Genomic DNA, 16,492 nt, shown 5'->3' with positions numbered 1-16,492 from the left:
GTTAAACTATCATGAAAGTATTGTAAAAGGAGTTTAAAAAAATAATATAATAAAAATAAACTAATTTTTCGTGATTTTACCAGTTTTTAAGCATTATTTGAAATTTCCCGAATAATTTTTTTTTTCCTTATAGGATCCTTTAATGTATCGAAAAACACATTAAAAAATAATAAAATGTAAAATAAACAAATTAAGAAAAAAATAAAAAAAATTAAAAATTGACCACAGCTGGGGATTGAACCAACGCCCCCTCGTTCCATGCGTAAATCACTAGCACATGGTGTTAGCCGTTCGACCACGCTTATACGAGGATCGCGCTACAACATAGCTTTAAGTGCCCTCTCCCGGTTTGCTAAACAGAAGACTTAAGGGGCCATTGCGGCCCCCCTAATTGGGATATAAAATTTTGCTTTGGTGAAGGGGTCCGGCACATAGTGGCCTATATTCAATCCGAGTTTGAAAATTATAACTTAATATTAAAGGGAAGTAGGTTGGCTTGAAATTTGATCCTTTTTCCCGCCATTTTATTTTATTTTATTTTTTATTCCATTATGCCTTCTTTCACAAAGAGATACCCTTGATTTTATACGTAGAACATCATATTTCACCTGTTAAACTATCATGAAAGTATTGTAAAAGGAGTTTAAAAAAATAATATAATAAAAATAAACTAATTTTCCGGGATTTTACCAGTTTTTAAGCATTATTTGAAATTTCCCGAATAAATTTTTTTTTTCCTTATAGGATCCTTTAATGTATCGAAAAACACATTAAAAAAATAATAGAATGTAAAATAAACAAAATAAGAAAAAAAAAATTAAAAATTGACCACAGCTGGGGTTTGAACCAACGCTCCCTCGTTCCATGCGTAAATCACTAGCACATGGTGTTAGCCGTTTTACCACGCTTATACGCGGATCCCGCTACAACATAGCTTCAAGTACCCTCTCCCGGTTTGCTAAACAGAAGACTTAAGGGGCCATTGCGGCCCCCCTAATTGGGATATAAAATTTTGCTTTGGTAGAGGGGTCCGGCACATAGTGGCCTATATTCGATCCGAGTTTGAAAATTATAACTTAATATTAAAGGGAAGTAGGTTGGCTTGAAATTTGATCCTTTTTCCCGCCATTTTATTTTTTTTTTTTTTTATTCCATTATGCCTTCTTTCACAAAGAGATACCCTTGATTTTATGCGTAGAACATCATATTTCACCTGTTAAACTATCATGAAAGTATTGTAAAAGGAGTTTAAAAAAATAATATAATAAAAATAAACTAATTTTCCGGGATTTTACCAGTTTTTAAGCATTATTTGAAATTTCCCGAATAAATTTTTTTTTCCTTATAGGATCCTTTAATGTATCGAAAAACACATTAAAAAAATAATAGAATGTAAAATAAACAAAATAAGAAAAAAAAATTAAAAATTGACCACAGCTGGGGTTTGAACCAACGCTCCCTCGTTCCATGCGTAAATCACTAGCACATGGTGTTAGCCGTTTTACCACGCTTATACGCGGATCCCGCTACAACATAGCTTCAAGTACCCTCTCCCGGTTTGCTAAACAGAAGACTTAAGGGGCCATTGCGGCCCCCCTAATTGGGATATAAAATTTTGCTTTGGTAGAGGGGTCCGGCACATAGTGGCCTATATTCGATCCGAGTTTGAAAATTATAACTTAATATTAAAGGGAAGTAGGTTGGCTTGAAATTTGATCCTTTTTCCCGCCTTTTTATTTTATTTTATTTTTTATTCCATTAGGCCTTCTTTCACAAAGAGACACCCTTGATTTTATACTTTGAACATCATATTTCACCTGTTAAACTATCATGAAAGTTTTGTAAAAGGAGTTTAAAAAATAATATAATAAAAATAAACTAATTTTTCGTGATTTTACCAGTTTTTAAGCATTATTTGAAATTTCCCGAATAAATTTTTTTTTCCTTATAGGATCCTTTAATGTATCGAAAAACACATTAAAAAATAATAAAATGTAAAATAAACAAATTAAGAAAAAAATTAAAAAAATTAAAAATTGACCACAGCTGGGGATTGAACCAACGCCCCCTCGTTCCATGCGTAAATCACTAGCACAAGGTGTTAGCCGTTCGACCACGCTTATACGAGGATCGCGCTACAACATAGCTTCAAGTGCCCTCTCCCGGTTTGCTAAACAGAAGACTTAAGGGGCCATTGCGGCCCCCCTAATTGGGATATAAAATTTTGCTTTGGTGAAGGGGTCCGGCACATAGTGGCCTATATTCGATCCGAGTTTGAAAATTATAACTTAATATTAAAGGGAAGTAGGTTGGCTTGAAATTTGATCCTTTTTCCCGCCATTTTATTTTATTTTATTTTTTATTCCATTATGCCTTCTTTCACAAAGAGATACCCTTGATTTTATACGTAGAACATCATATTTCACCTGTTAAACTATCATGAAAGTATTGTAAAAGGAGTTTAAAAAAATAATATAATAAAAATAAACTAATTTTCCGGGATTTTACCAGTTTTTAAGCATTATTTGAAATTTCCCGAATAAATTTTTTTTTCCTTATAGGATCCTTTAATGTATCGAAAAACACATTAAAAAAATAATAGAATGTAAAATAAACAAAATAAGAAAAAAAAAATTAAAAATTGACCACAGCTGGGGTTTGAACCAACGCTCCCTCGTTCCATGCGTAAATCACTAGCACATGGTGTTAGCCGTTTTACCACGCTTATACGCGGATCCCGCTACAACATAGCTTCAAGTACCCTCTCCCGGTTTGCTAAACAGAAGACTTAAGGGGCCATTGCGGCCCCCCTAATTGGGATATAAAATTTTGCTTTGGTAGAGGGGTCCGGCACATAGTGGCCTATATTCGATCCGAGTTTGAAAATTATAACTTAATATTAAAGGGAAGTAGGTTGGCTTGAAATTTGATCCTTTTTCCCGCCATTTTATTTTATTTTATTTTTTATTCCATTAGGCCTTCTTTCACAAAGAGACACCCTTGATTTTATACTTAGAACATCATATTTCACCTGTTAAACTATCATGAAAGTTTTGTAAAAGGAGTTTAAAAAATAATATAATAAAAATAAACTAATTTTTCGTGATTTTACCAGTTTTTAAGCATTATTTGAAATTTCCCGAATAAATTTTTTTTTCCTTATAGGATCCTTTAATGTATCGAAAAACACATTAAAAAATAATAAAATGTAAAATAAACAAATTAAGAAAAAAATAAAAAAAATTAAAAATTGACCACAGCTGGGGATTGAACCAACGCCCCCTCGTTCCATGCGTAAATCACTAGCACATGGTGTTAGCCGTTCGACCACGCTTATACGAGGATCGCGCTACAACATAGCTTCAAGTGCCCTCTCCCGGTTTGCTAAACAGAAGACTTAAGGGGCCATTGCGGCCCCCCTAATTGGGATATAAAATTTTGCTTTGGTGAAGGGGTCCGGCACATAGTGGCCTATATTCGATCCGAGTTTGAAAATTATAACTTAATATTAAAGGGAAGTAGGTTGGCTTGAAATTTGATCCTTTTTCCCGCCATTTTATTTTATTTTATTTTTTATTCCATTATGCCTTCTTTCACAAAGAGATACCCTTGATTTTATACATAGAACATCATATTTCACCTGTTAAACTATCATGAAAGTATTGTAAAAGGAGTTTAAAAAAATAATATAATAAAAATAAACTAATTTTCCGGGATTTTACCAGTTTTTAAGCATTATTTGAAATTTCCCGAATAAATTTTTTTTTTCCTTATAGGATCCTTTAATGTATTGAAAAACACATTAAAAAAATAATAGAATGTAAAATAAACAAAATAAGAAAAAAAAAATTAAAAATTGACCACAGCTGGGGTTTGAACCAACGCTCCCTCGTTCCATGCGTAAATCACTAGCACATGGTGTTAGCCGTTGGACCACGCTTATACGCGGATCCCGCTACAACATAGCTTCAAGTACCCTCTCCCGGTTTGCTAAACAGAAGACTTAAGGGGCCATTGCGGCCCCCCTAATTGGGATATAAAATTTTGCTTTGGTAGAGGGGTCCGGCACATAGTGGCCTATATTCGATCCGAGTTTGAAAATTATAACTTAATATTAAAGGGATGTAGGTTGGCTTGAAATTTGATCCTTTTTCCCGCCATTTTATTTTATTTTATTTTTTATTCCATTAGGCCTTCTTTCACAAAGAGACACCCTTGATTTTATACTTAGAACATCATATTTCACCTGTTAAACTATCATGAAAGTTTTGTAAAAGGAGTTTAAAAAAATAATATAATAAAAATAAATTAATTTTTCGTGATTTTACCAGTTTTTAAGCATTATTTGAAATTTCCTGAATAAATTTTTTTTTCCTTATAGGATCCTTTAATGTATCGAAAAACACATTAAAAAATAATAAAATGTAAAATAAACAAATTAAGAAAAAAATAAAAAAAATTAAAAATTGACCACAGCTGGGGATTGAACCAACGCCCCCTCGTTCCATGCGTAAATCACTAGCACATGGTGTTAGCCGTTCGACCACGCTTATACGAGGATCGCGCTACAACATAGCTTCAAGTGCCCTCTCCCGGTTTGCTAAACAGAAGACTTAAGGGGCCATTGCGGCCCCCCTAATTGGGATATAAAATTTTGCTTTGGTGAAGGGGTCCGGCACATAGTGGCCTATATTCGATCCGAGTTTGAAAATTATAACTTAATATTAAAGGGAAGTAGGTTGGCTTGAAATTTGATCCTTTTTCCCGCCATTTTATTTTATTTTATTTTTTATTCCATTATGCCTTCTTTCACAAAGAGATACCCTTGATTTTATACGTAGAACATCATATTTCACCTGTTAAACTATCATGAAAGTATTGTAAAAGGAGTTTAAAAAAATAATATAATAAAAATAAACTAATTTTCCGGGATTTTACCAGTTTTTAAGCATTATTTGAAATTTCCCGAATAAATTTTTTTTTTCCTTATAGGATCCTTTAATGTATCGAAAAACACATTAAAAAAATAATAGAATGTAAAATAAACAAAATAAGAAAAAAAAAATTAAAAATTGACCACAGCTGGGGTTTGAACCAACGCTCCCTCGTTCCATGCGTAAATCACTAGCACATGGTGTTAGCCGTTTTACCACGCTTATACGCGGATCCCGCTACAACATAGCTTCAAGTACCCTCTCCCGGTTTGCTAAACAGAAGACTTAAGGGGCCATTGCGGCCCCCCTAATTGGGATATAAAATTTTGCTTTGGTAGAGGGGTCCGGCACATAGTGGCCTATATTCGATCCGAGTTTGAAAATTATAACTTAATATTAAAGGGAAGTAGGTTGGCTTGAAATTTGATCCTTTTTCCCGCCATTTTATTTTATTTTATTTTTTATTCCATTATGCCTTCTTTCACAAAGAGATACCCTTGATTTTATACGTAGAACATCATATTTCACCTGTTAAACTATCATGAAAGTATTGTAAAAGGAGTTTAAAAAAATAATATAATAAAAATAAACTAATTTTCCGGGATTTTACCAGTTTTTAAGCATTATTTGAAATTTCCCGAATAAATTTTTTTTTCCTTATAGGATCCTTTAATGTATCGAAAAACACATTAAAAAAATAATAGAATGTAAAATAAACAAAATAAGAAAAAAAAAATTAAAAATTTCCGACAGCTGCGGTTTGAACCAACGCTCCCTCGTTCCATGCGTAAATCACTAGCACATGGTGTTAGCCGTTGGACCACGCTTATACGCGGATCCCGCTACAACATAGCTTCAAGTACCCTCTCCCGGTTTGCTAAACAGAAGACTTAAGGGGCCATTGCGGCCCCCATAATTGGGATATAAAATTTTGCTTTGGTAGAGGGGTCCGGCACATAGTGGCCTATATTCGATCCGACTTTGAAAATTATAACTTAATATTAAAGGGAAGTAGGTTGGCTTGAAATTTGATCCTTTTTCCCGCCATTTTATTTTATTTTATTTTTTATTCCATTAGGCCTTCTTTCACAAAGAGACACCCTTGATTTTATGCGTAGAACATCATATTTCACCTGTTAAACTATCATGAAAGTATTGTAAAAGGAGTTTAAAAAAATAATATAATAAAAATAAACTAATTTTCCGGGATTTTACCAGTTTTTAAGCATTATTTGAAATTTCCCGAATAAATTTTTTTTTCCTTATAGGATCCTTTAATGTATCGAAAAACACATTAAAAAAATAATAGAATGTAAAATAAACAAAATAAGAAAAAAAAAATTAAAAATTGACCACAGCTGGGGTTTGAACCAACGCTCCCTCGTTCCATGCGTAAATCACTAGCACATGGTGTTAGCCGTTGGACCACGCTTATACGCGGATCCCGCTACAACATAGCTTCAAGTACCCTCTCCTGGTTTGCTAAACAGAAGACTTAAGGGGCCATTGCGGCCCCCCTAATTGGGATATAAAATTTTGCTTTGGTAGAGGGGTCCGGCACATAGTGGCCTATATTCGATCCGAGTTTGAAAATTATAACTTAATATTAAAGGGAAGTAGGTTGGCTTGAAATTTGATCCTTTTTCCCGCCATTTTATTTTATTTTATTTTTTATTCCATTAGGCCTTCTTTCACAAAGAGACACCCTTGATTTTATACTTAGAACATCATATTTCACCTGTTAAACTATCATGAAAGTTTTGTAAAAGGAGTTTAAAAAAATAATATAATAAAAATAAACTAATTTTTCGTGATTTTACCAGTTTTTAAGCATTATTTGAAATTTCCCGAATAAATTTTTTTTTCCTTATAGGATCCTTTAATGTATCGAAAAACACATTAAAAAATAATAAAATGTAAAATAAACAAATTAAGAAAAAAATAAAAAAAATTAAAAATTGACCACAGCTGGGGATTGAACCAACGCCCCCTCGTTCCATGCGTAAATCACTAGCACATGGTGTTAGCCGTTCGACCACGCTTATACGAGGATCGCGCTACAACATAGCTTCAAGTGCCCTCTCCCGGTTTGCTAAACAGAAGACTTAAGGGGCCATTGCGGCCCCCCTAATTGGGATATAAAATTTTGCTTTGGTGAAGGGGTCCGGCACATAGTGGCCTATATTCGATCCGAGTTTGAAAATTATAACTTAATATTAAAGGGAAGTAGGTTGGCTTGAAATTTGATCCTTTTTCCCGCCATTTTATTTTATTTTATTTTTTATTCCATTATGCCTTCTTTCACAAAGAGATACCCTTGATTTTATACGTAGAACATCATATTTCACCTGTTAAACTATCATGAAAGTATTGTAAAAGGAGTTTAAAAAAATAATATAATAAAAATAAACTAATTTTCCGGGATTTTACCAGTTTTTAAGCATTATTTGAAATTTCCCGAATAAATTTTTTTTTCCTTATAGGATCCTTTAATGTATCGAAAAACACATTAAAAAAATAATAGAATGTAAAATAAACAAAATAAGAAAAAAAAAAATTAAAAATTGACCACAGCTGGGGTTTGAACCAACGCCCCCTCGTTCCATGCGTAAATCACTAGCACATGGTGTTAGCCGTTCGACCACGCTTATACGAGGATCGCGCTACAACATAGCTTCAAGTGCCCTCTCCCGGTTTGCTAAACAGAAGACTTAAGGGGCCATTGCGGCCCCCCTAATTGGGATATAAAATTTTTCTTTGGTGAAGGGGTCCGGCACATAGTGGCCTATATTCGATCCGAGTTTGAAAATTATAACTTAATATTAAAGGGAAGTAGGTTGGCTTGAAATTTGATCCTTTTTCCCGCCATTTTATTTTATTTTATTTTTTATTCCATTATGCCTTCTTTCACAAAGAGATACCCTTGATTTTATACGTAGAACATCATATTTCACCTGTTAAACTATCATGAAAGTATTGTAAAAGGAGTTTAAAAAAATAATATAATAAAAATAAACTAATTTTCCGGGATTTTACCAGTTTTTAAGCATTATTTGAAATTTCCCGAATAAATTTTTTTTTCCTTATAGGATCCTTTAATGTATCGAAAAACACATTAAAAAATAATAAAATGTAAAATAAACAAATTAAGAAAAAAATAAAAAAAATTAAAAATTGACCACAGCTGGGGATTGAACCAACGCCCCCTCGTTCCATGCGTAAATCACTAGCACATGGTGTTAGCCGTTCGACCACGCTTATACGAGGATCGCGCTACAACATAGCTTCAAGTGCCCTCTCCCGGTTTGCTAAACAGAAGACTTAAGGGGCCATTGCGGCCCCCCTAATTGGGATATAAAATTTTGCTTTGGTGAAGGGGTCCGGCACATAGTGGCCTATATTCGATCCGAGTTTGAAAATTATAACTTAATATTAAAGGGAAGTAGGTTGGCTTGAAATTTGATCCTTTTTCCCGCCATTTTATTTTATTTTATTTTTTATTCCATTATGCCTTCTTTCACAAAGAGATACCCTTGATTTTATACGTAGAACATCATATTTCACCTGTTAAACTATCATGAAAGTATTGTAAAAGGAGTTTAAAAAAATAATATAATAAAAATAAACTAATTTTCCGGGATTTTACCAGTTTTTAAGCATTATTTGAAATTTCCCGAATAAATTTTTTTTTCCTTATAGGATCCTTTAATGTATCGAAAAACACATTAAAAAATAATAAAATGTAAAATAAACAAATTAAGAAAAAAATAAAAAAAATTAAAAATTGACCACAGCTGGGGATTGAACCAACGCCCCCTCGTTCCATGCGTAAATCACTAGCACATGGTGTTAGCCGTTCGACCACGCTTATACGAGGATCGCGCTACAACATAGCTTCAAGTGCCCTCTCCCGGTTTGCTAAACAGAAGACTTAAGGGGCCATTGCGGCCCCCCTAATTGGGATATAAAATTTTGCTTTGGTGAAGGGGTCCGGCACATAGTGGCCTATATTCGATCCGAGTTTGAAAATTATAACTTAATATTAAAGGGAAGTAGGTTGGCTTGAAATTTGATCCTTTTTCCCGCCATTTTATTTTATTTTATTTTTTATTCCATTAGGCCTTCTTTCACAAAGAGACACCCTTGATTTTATACTTAGAACATCATATTTCACCTGTTAAACTATCATGAAAGTTTTGTAAAAGGAGTTTAAAAAAATAATATAATAAAAATAAACTAATTTTTCGTGATTTTACCAGTTTTTAAGCATTATTTGAAATTTCCCGAATAAATTTTTTTTTCCTTATAGGATCCTTTAATGTATCGAAAAACACATTAAAAAATAATAAAATGTAAAATAAACAAATTAAGAAAAAAATAAAAAAAATTAAAAATTGACCACAGCTGGGGATTGAACCAACGCCCCCTCGTTCCATGCGTAAATCACTAGCACATGGTGTTAGCCGTTCGACCACGCTTATACGAGGATCGCGCTACAACATAGCTTCAAGTGCCCTCTCCCGGTTTGCTAAACAGAAGACTTAAGGGGCCATTGCGGCCCCCCTAATTGGGATATAAAATTTTGCTTTGGTGAAGGGGTCCGGCACATAGTGGCCTATATTCGATCCGAGTTTGAAAATTATAACTTAATATTAAAGGGAAGTAGGTTGGCTTGAAATTTGATCCTTTTTCCCGCCATTTTATTTTATTTTATTTTTTATTCCATTATGCCTTCTTTCACAAAGAGATACCCTTGATTTTATACGTAGAACATCATATTTCACCTGTTAAACTATCATGAAAGTATTGTAAAAGGAGTTTAAAAAAATAATATAATAAAAATAAACTAATTTTCCGGGATTTTACCAGTTTTTAAGCATTATTTGAAATTTCCCGAATAAATTTTTTTTTCCTTATAGGATCCTTTAATGTATCGAAAAACACATTAAAAAATAATAAAATGTAAAATAAACAAATTAAGAAAAAAATAAAAAAAATTAAAAATTGACCACAGCTGGGGATTGAACCAACGCCCCCTCGTTCCATGCGTAAATCACTAGCACATGGTGTTAGCCGTTCGACCACGCTTATACGAGGATCGCGCTACAACATAGCTTCAAGTGCCCTCTCCCGGTTTGCTAAACAGAAGACTTAAGGGGCCATTGCGGCCCCCCTAATTGGGATATAAAATTTTGCTTTGGTGAAGGGGTCCGGCACATAGTGGCCTATATTCGATCCGAGTTTGAAAATTATTACTTAATATTAAAGGGAAGTAGGTTTTCTTGAAATTTGATCCTTTTTCCCGCCATTTTATTTTATTTTATTTTTTATTCCATTATGCCTTCTTTCACAAAGAGATACCCTTGATTTTATACGTAGAACATCATATTTCACCTGTTAAACTATCATGAAAGTATTGTAAAAGGAGTTTAAAAAAATAATATAATAAAAATAAACTAATTTTCCGGGATTTTACCAGTTTTTAAGCATTATTTGAAATTTCCCGAATAAATTTTTTTTTCCATATAGGATCCTTTAATGTATCGAAAAACACATTAAAAAATTAATAGAATGTAAAATAAACAAAATAAGAAAAAAAAAATTAAAAATTGACCACAGCTGGGGTTTGAACCAACGCTCCCTCGTTCCATGCGTAAATCACTAGCACATGGTGTTAGCCGTTTTACCACGCTTATACGCGGATCCCGCTACAACATAGCTTCAAGTACCCTCTCCCGGTTTGCTAAACAGAAGACTTAAGGAGCCATTGCGGCCCCCCTAATTGGGATATAAAATTTTGCTTTGGTAGAGGGGTCCGGCACATAGTGGCCTATATTCGATCCGAGTTTGAAAATTATAACTTAATATTAAAGGGAAGTAGGTTGGCTTGAAATTTGATCCTTTTTCCCGCCATTTTATTTTATTTTATTTTTTATTCCATTAGGCCTTCTTTCACAAAGAGACACCCTTGATTTTATACTTAGAACATCATATTTCACCTGTTAAACTATCATGAAAGTTTTGTAAAAGGAGTTTAAAAAATAATATAATAAAAATAAACTAATTTTTCGTGATTTTACCAGTTTTTAAGCATTATTTGAAATTTCCCGAATAAATTTTTTTTTCCTTATAGGATCCTTTAATGTATCGAAAAACACATTAAAAAAATAATAGAATGTAAAATAAACAAAATAAGAAAAAAAAATTAAAAATTGACCACAGCTGGGGTTTGAACCAACGCTCCCTCGTTCCATGCGTAAATCACTAGCACATGGTGTTTGCCGTTTTACCACGCTTATACGCGGATCCCGCTACAACATAGCTTCAAGTACCCTCTCCCGGTTTGCTAAACAGAAGACTTAAGGGGCCATTGCGGCCCCCCTAATTGGGATATAAAATTTTGCTTTGGTAGAGGGGTCCGGCACATAGTGGCCTATATTCCATCCGAGTTTGAAAATTATAACTTAATATTAAAGGGAAGTAGGTTGGCTTGAAATTTGATCCTTTTTCCCGCCATTTTATTTTATTTTATTTTTTATTCCATTAGGCCTTCTTTCACAAAGAGACACCCTTGATTTTATACTTAGAACATCATATTTCACCTGTTAAACTATCATGAAAGTTTTGTAAAAGGAGTTTAAAAAATAATATAATAAAAATAAACTAATTTTTCGTGATTTTACCAGTTTTTAAGCATTATTTGAAATTTCCCGAATAAATTTTTTTTTCCTTATAGGATCCTTTAATGTATCGAAAAACACATTAAAATATAATAAAATGTAAAATAAACAAATTAAGAAAAAAATAAAAAAAATTAAAAATTGACCACAGCTGGGCATTGAACCAACGCCCCCTCGTTCCATGCGTAAATCACTAGCACAAGGTGTTAGCCGTTCGACCACGCTTATACGAGGATCGCGCTACAACATAGCTTCAAGTGCCCTCTCCCGGTTTGCTAAACAGAAGACTTAAGGGGCCATTGCGGCCCCCCTAATTGGGATATAAAATTTTGCTTTGGTGAAGGGGTCCGGCACATAGTGGCCTATATTCGATCCGAGTTTGAAAATTATAACTTAATATTAAAGGGAAGTAGGTTGGCTTGAAATTTGATCCTTTTTCCCGAGATTTTATTTTATTTTATTTTTTATTCCATTATGCCTTCTTTCACAAAGAGATACCCTTGATTTTATACGTAGAACATCATATTTCACCTGTTAAACTATCATGAAAGTATTGTAAAAGGAGTTTAAAAAAATAATATAATAAAAATAAACTAATTTTCCGGGATTTTACCAGTTTTTAAGCATTATTTGAAATTTCCCGAATAAATTTTTTTTTCCTTATAGGATCCTTTAATGTATCGAAAAACACATTAAAAAATAATAAAATGTAAAATAAACAAATTAAGAAAAAAATAAAAAAAATAAAAATTGACCACAGCTGGGGATTGAACCAACGCCCCCTCGTTCCATGCGTAAATCACTAGCACAAGGTGTTAGCCGTTCGACCACGCTTATACGAGGATCGCGCTACAACATAGCTTCAAGTGCCCTCTCCCGGTTTGCTAAACAGAAGACTTAAGGGGCCATTGCGGCCCCCCTAATTGGGATATAAAATTTTGCTTTGGTGAAGGGGTCCGGCACATAGTGGCCTATATTCGATCCGAATTTGAAAATTATAACTTAATATTAAAGGGAAGTAGGTTGGCTTGAAATTTGATCCTTTTTCCCGAGATTTTATTTTATTTTATTTTTTATTCCATTATGCCTTCTTTCACAAAGAGATACCCTTGATTTTATACGTAGAACATCATATTTCACCTGTTAAACTATCATGAAAGTATTGTAAAAGGAGTTTAAAAAAATAATATAATAAAAATAAACTAATTTTCCGGGATTTTACCAGTTTTTAAGCATTATTTGAAATTTCCCGAATAAATTTTTTTTTCCATATAGGATCCTTTAATGTATCGAAAAACACATTAAAAAATTAATAGAATGTAAAATAAACAAAATAAGAAAAAAAAAATTAAAAATTGACCACAGCTGGGGTTTGAACCAACGCTCCCTCGTTCCATGCGTAAATCACTAGCACATGGTGTTAGCCGTTTTACCACGCTTATACGCGGATCCCGCTACAACATAGCTTCAAGTACCCTCTCCCGGTTTGCTAAACAGAAGACTTAAGGAGCCATTGCGGCCCCCCTAATTGGGATATAAAATTTTGCTTTGGTAGAGGGGTCCGGCACATAGTGGCCTATATTCGATCCGAGTTTGAAAATTATAACTTAATATTAAAGGGAAGTAGGTTGGCTTGAAATTTGATCCTTTTTCCCGCCATTTTATTTTATTTTATTTTTTATTCCATTAGGCCTTCTTTCACAAAGAGACACCCTTGATTTTATACTTAGAACATCATATTTCACCTGTTAAACTATCATGAAAGTTTTGTAAAAGGAGTTTAAAAAATAATATAATAAAAATAAACTAATTTTTCGTGATTTTACCAGTTTTTAAGCATTATTTGAAATTTCCCGAATAAATTTTTTTTTCCTTATAGGATCCTTTAATGTATCGAAAAACACATTAAAAAATAATAAAATGTAAAATAAACAAATTAAGAAAAAAATAAAAAAAATTAAAAATTGACCACAGCTGGGGATTGAACCAACGCCCCCTCGTTCCATGCGTAAATCACTAGCACATGGTGTTAGCCGTTCGACCACGCTTATACGCGGATCCCGCTACAACATAGCTTCAAGTACCCTCTCCCGGTTTGCTAAACAGAAGACTTAAGGGGCCATTGCGGCCCCCCTAATTGGGATATAAAATTTTGCTTTGGTAGAGGGGTCCGGCACATAGTGGCCTATATTCGATCCGAGTTTGAAAATTATAACTTAATATTAAAGGGAAGTAGGTTGGCTTGAAATTTGATCCTTTTTCCCGCCATTTTATTTTATTTTATTTTTTATTCCATTAGGCCTTCTTTCACAAAGAGACACCCTTGATTTTATACTTAGAACATCATATTTCACCTGTTAAACTATCATGAAAGTTTTGTAAAAGGAGTTTAAAAAATAATATAATAAAAATAAACTAATTTTTCGTGATTTTACCAGTTTTTAAGCATTATTTGAAATTTCCCTAATAAATTTTTTTTCCTTATAGGATCCTTTAATGTATCGAAAAACACATTAAAAAATAATAAAATGTAAAATAAACAAATTAAGAAAAAAATAAAAAAAATTAAAAATTGACCACAGCTGGGGATTGAACCAACGCCCCCTCGTTCCATGCGTAAATCACTAGCACATGGTGTTAGCCGTTCGACCACGCTTATACGAGGATCGCGCTACAACATAGCTTCAAGTGCCCTCTCCCGGTTTGCTAAACAAAAGACTTAAGGGGCCATTGCGGCCCCCTAATTGGGATATAAAATTTTGCTTTTGTGAAGGGGTCCGGCACATAGTGGCCTATATTCGATCCGAGTTTGAAAATTATAACTTAATATTAAAGGGAAGTAGGTTGGCTTGAAATTTGATCCTTTATCCCGCCATTTTATTTTATTTTATTTTTTATTCCATTAGGCCTTCTTTCACAAAGAGACACCCTTGATTTTATACTTAGAACATCATATTTCACCTGTTAAACTATCATGAAAGTATTGTGAAAGGAGTTTAAAAAAATAATATAATAAAAATAAACTAATTTTTCGTGATTTTACCAGTTTTTAAGCATTATTTGAAATTTCCCGAATAAATTTTTTTTTCCTTATAGGATCCTTTAATGTATCGAAAAACACATTAAAAAATAATAAAATGTAAAATAAACAAATTAAGAAAAAAATAAAAAAAATTAAAAATTGACCACAGCTGGGGATTGAACCAACGCCCCCTCGTTCCATGCGTAAATCACTAGCACATGGTGTTAGCCGTTCGACCACGCTTATACGAGGATCGCGCTACAACATAGCTTCAAGTGCCCTCTCCCGGTTTGCTAAACAAAAGACTTAAGGGGCCATTGCGGCCCCCTAATTGGGATATAAAATTTTGCTTTGGTAGAGGGGTCCGGCACATAGTGGCCTATATTCGATCCGAGTTTGAAAATTATAACTTAATATTAAAGGGAAGTAGGTCGGCTTGAAATTTGATCCTTTTTCCCGCCATTTTATTTTATTTTATTTTTTATTCCATTAGGCCTTCTTTCACAAAGAGACACCCTTGATTTTAGACTTAGAACATCATATTTCACCTGTTAAACTATCATGAAAGTTTTGTAAAAGGAGTTTAAAAAATAATATAATAAAAATAAACTAATTTTTCGTGATTTTACCAGTTTTTAAGCATTATTTGAAATTTCCCGAATAAATTTTTTTTTCCTTATAGGATCCTTTAATGTATCGAAAAACACATTAAAAAATAATAAAATGTAAAATAAACAAATTAAGAAAAAAATAAAAAAAATTAAAAATTGACCATAGCTGGGGATTGAACCAACGCCCCCTCGTTCCATGCGTAAATCACTAGCACATGGTGTTAGCCGTTCGACCACGCTTATACGAGGATCGCGCTACAACATAGCTTCAAGTGCCCTCTCCCGGTTTGCTAAACAAAAGACTTAAGGGGCCATTGCGGCCCCCTAATTGGGATATAAAATTTTGCTTTTGTGAAGGGGTCCGGCACATAGTGGCCTATATTCGATCCGAGTTTGAAAATTATAACTTAATATTAAAGGGAAGTAGGTTGGCTTGAAATTTGATCCTTTTCCCCGCCATTTTATTTTATTTTATTTTTTATTCCATTATGCCTTCTTTCACAAAGAGACACCCTTGATTTTATACTTAGAACATCATATTTCACCTGTTAAACTATCATGAAAGTATTGTGAAAGGAGTTTAAAAAAATAATATAATAAAAATAAACTAATTTTTCGTGATTTTACCAGTTAAGCATTATTTGAAATTTCCCGAATAAATTTTTTTTTCCTTATAGGATCCTTTAATGTATCGAAAAACACATTAAAAAATAATAAAATGTAAAATAAACAAATTAAGAAAAAAATAAAAAAAATTAAAAATTGACCACAGCTGGGGATTGAACCAACGCCCCCTCGTTCCATGCGTAAATCACTAGCACATGGTGTTAGCCGTTCGACCACGCTTATACGAGGATCGCGCTACAACATAGCTTCAAGTGCCCTCTCCCGGTTTGCTAAACAGAAGACTTAAGGGGCCATTGCGGCCCCACTAATTGGGATATAAAATTTTGCTTTGGTGAAGGGGTCCGGCACATAGTGGCCTATATTCGATCCGAGTTTGAAAATTATAACTTAATATTAAAGGGAAGTAGGTTGGCTTGAAATTTGATCCTTTTTCCCGCCATTTTATTATTTTTAATTTTTTATTCCATTATGCCTTCTTTCACAAAGAGACACCCTTGAATTTATTCTTAGAACATCATATTTCACCTGTTAAACTATCATGAAAGTATTGTAAAAGGAGTTTAAAAAAATATTATAATAAAAATAAACTAATTTTCCGGGATTTTACCAGTTTTTAAG

Source organism: Parasteatoda tepidariorum, chromosome 2, assembly GCF_982258835.1.
Source record: "Parasteatoda tepidariorum strain Cologne lab strain chromosome 2, Ptep-v5.0, whole genome shotgun sequence".
NCBI lineage: Eukaryota > Metazoa > Arthropoda > Arachnida > Araneae > Theridiidae > Parasteatoda > Parasteatoda tepidariorum.
This window is presented reverse-complemented; position numbering follows the sequence as displayed.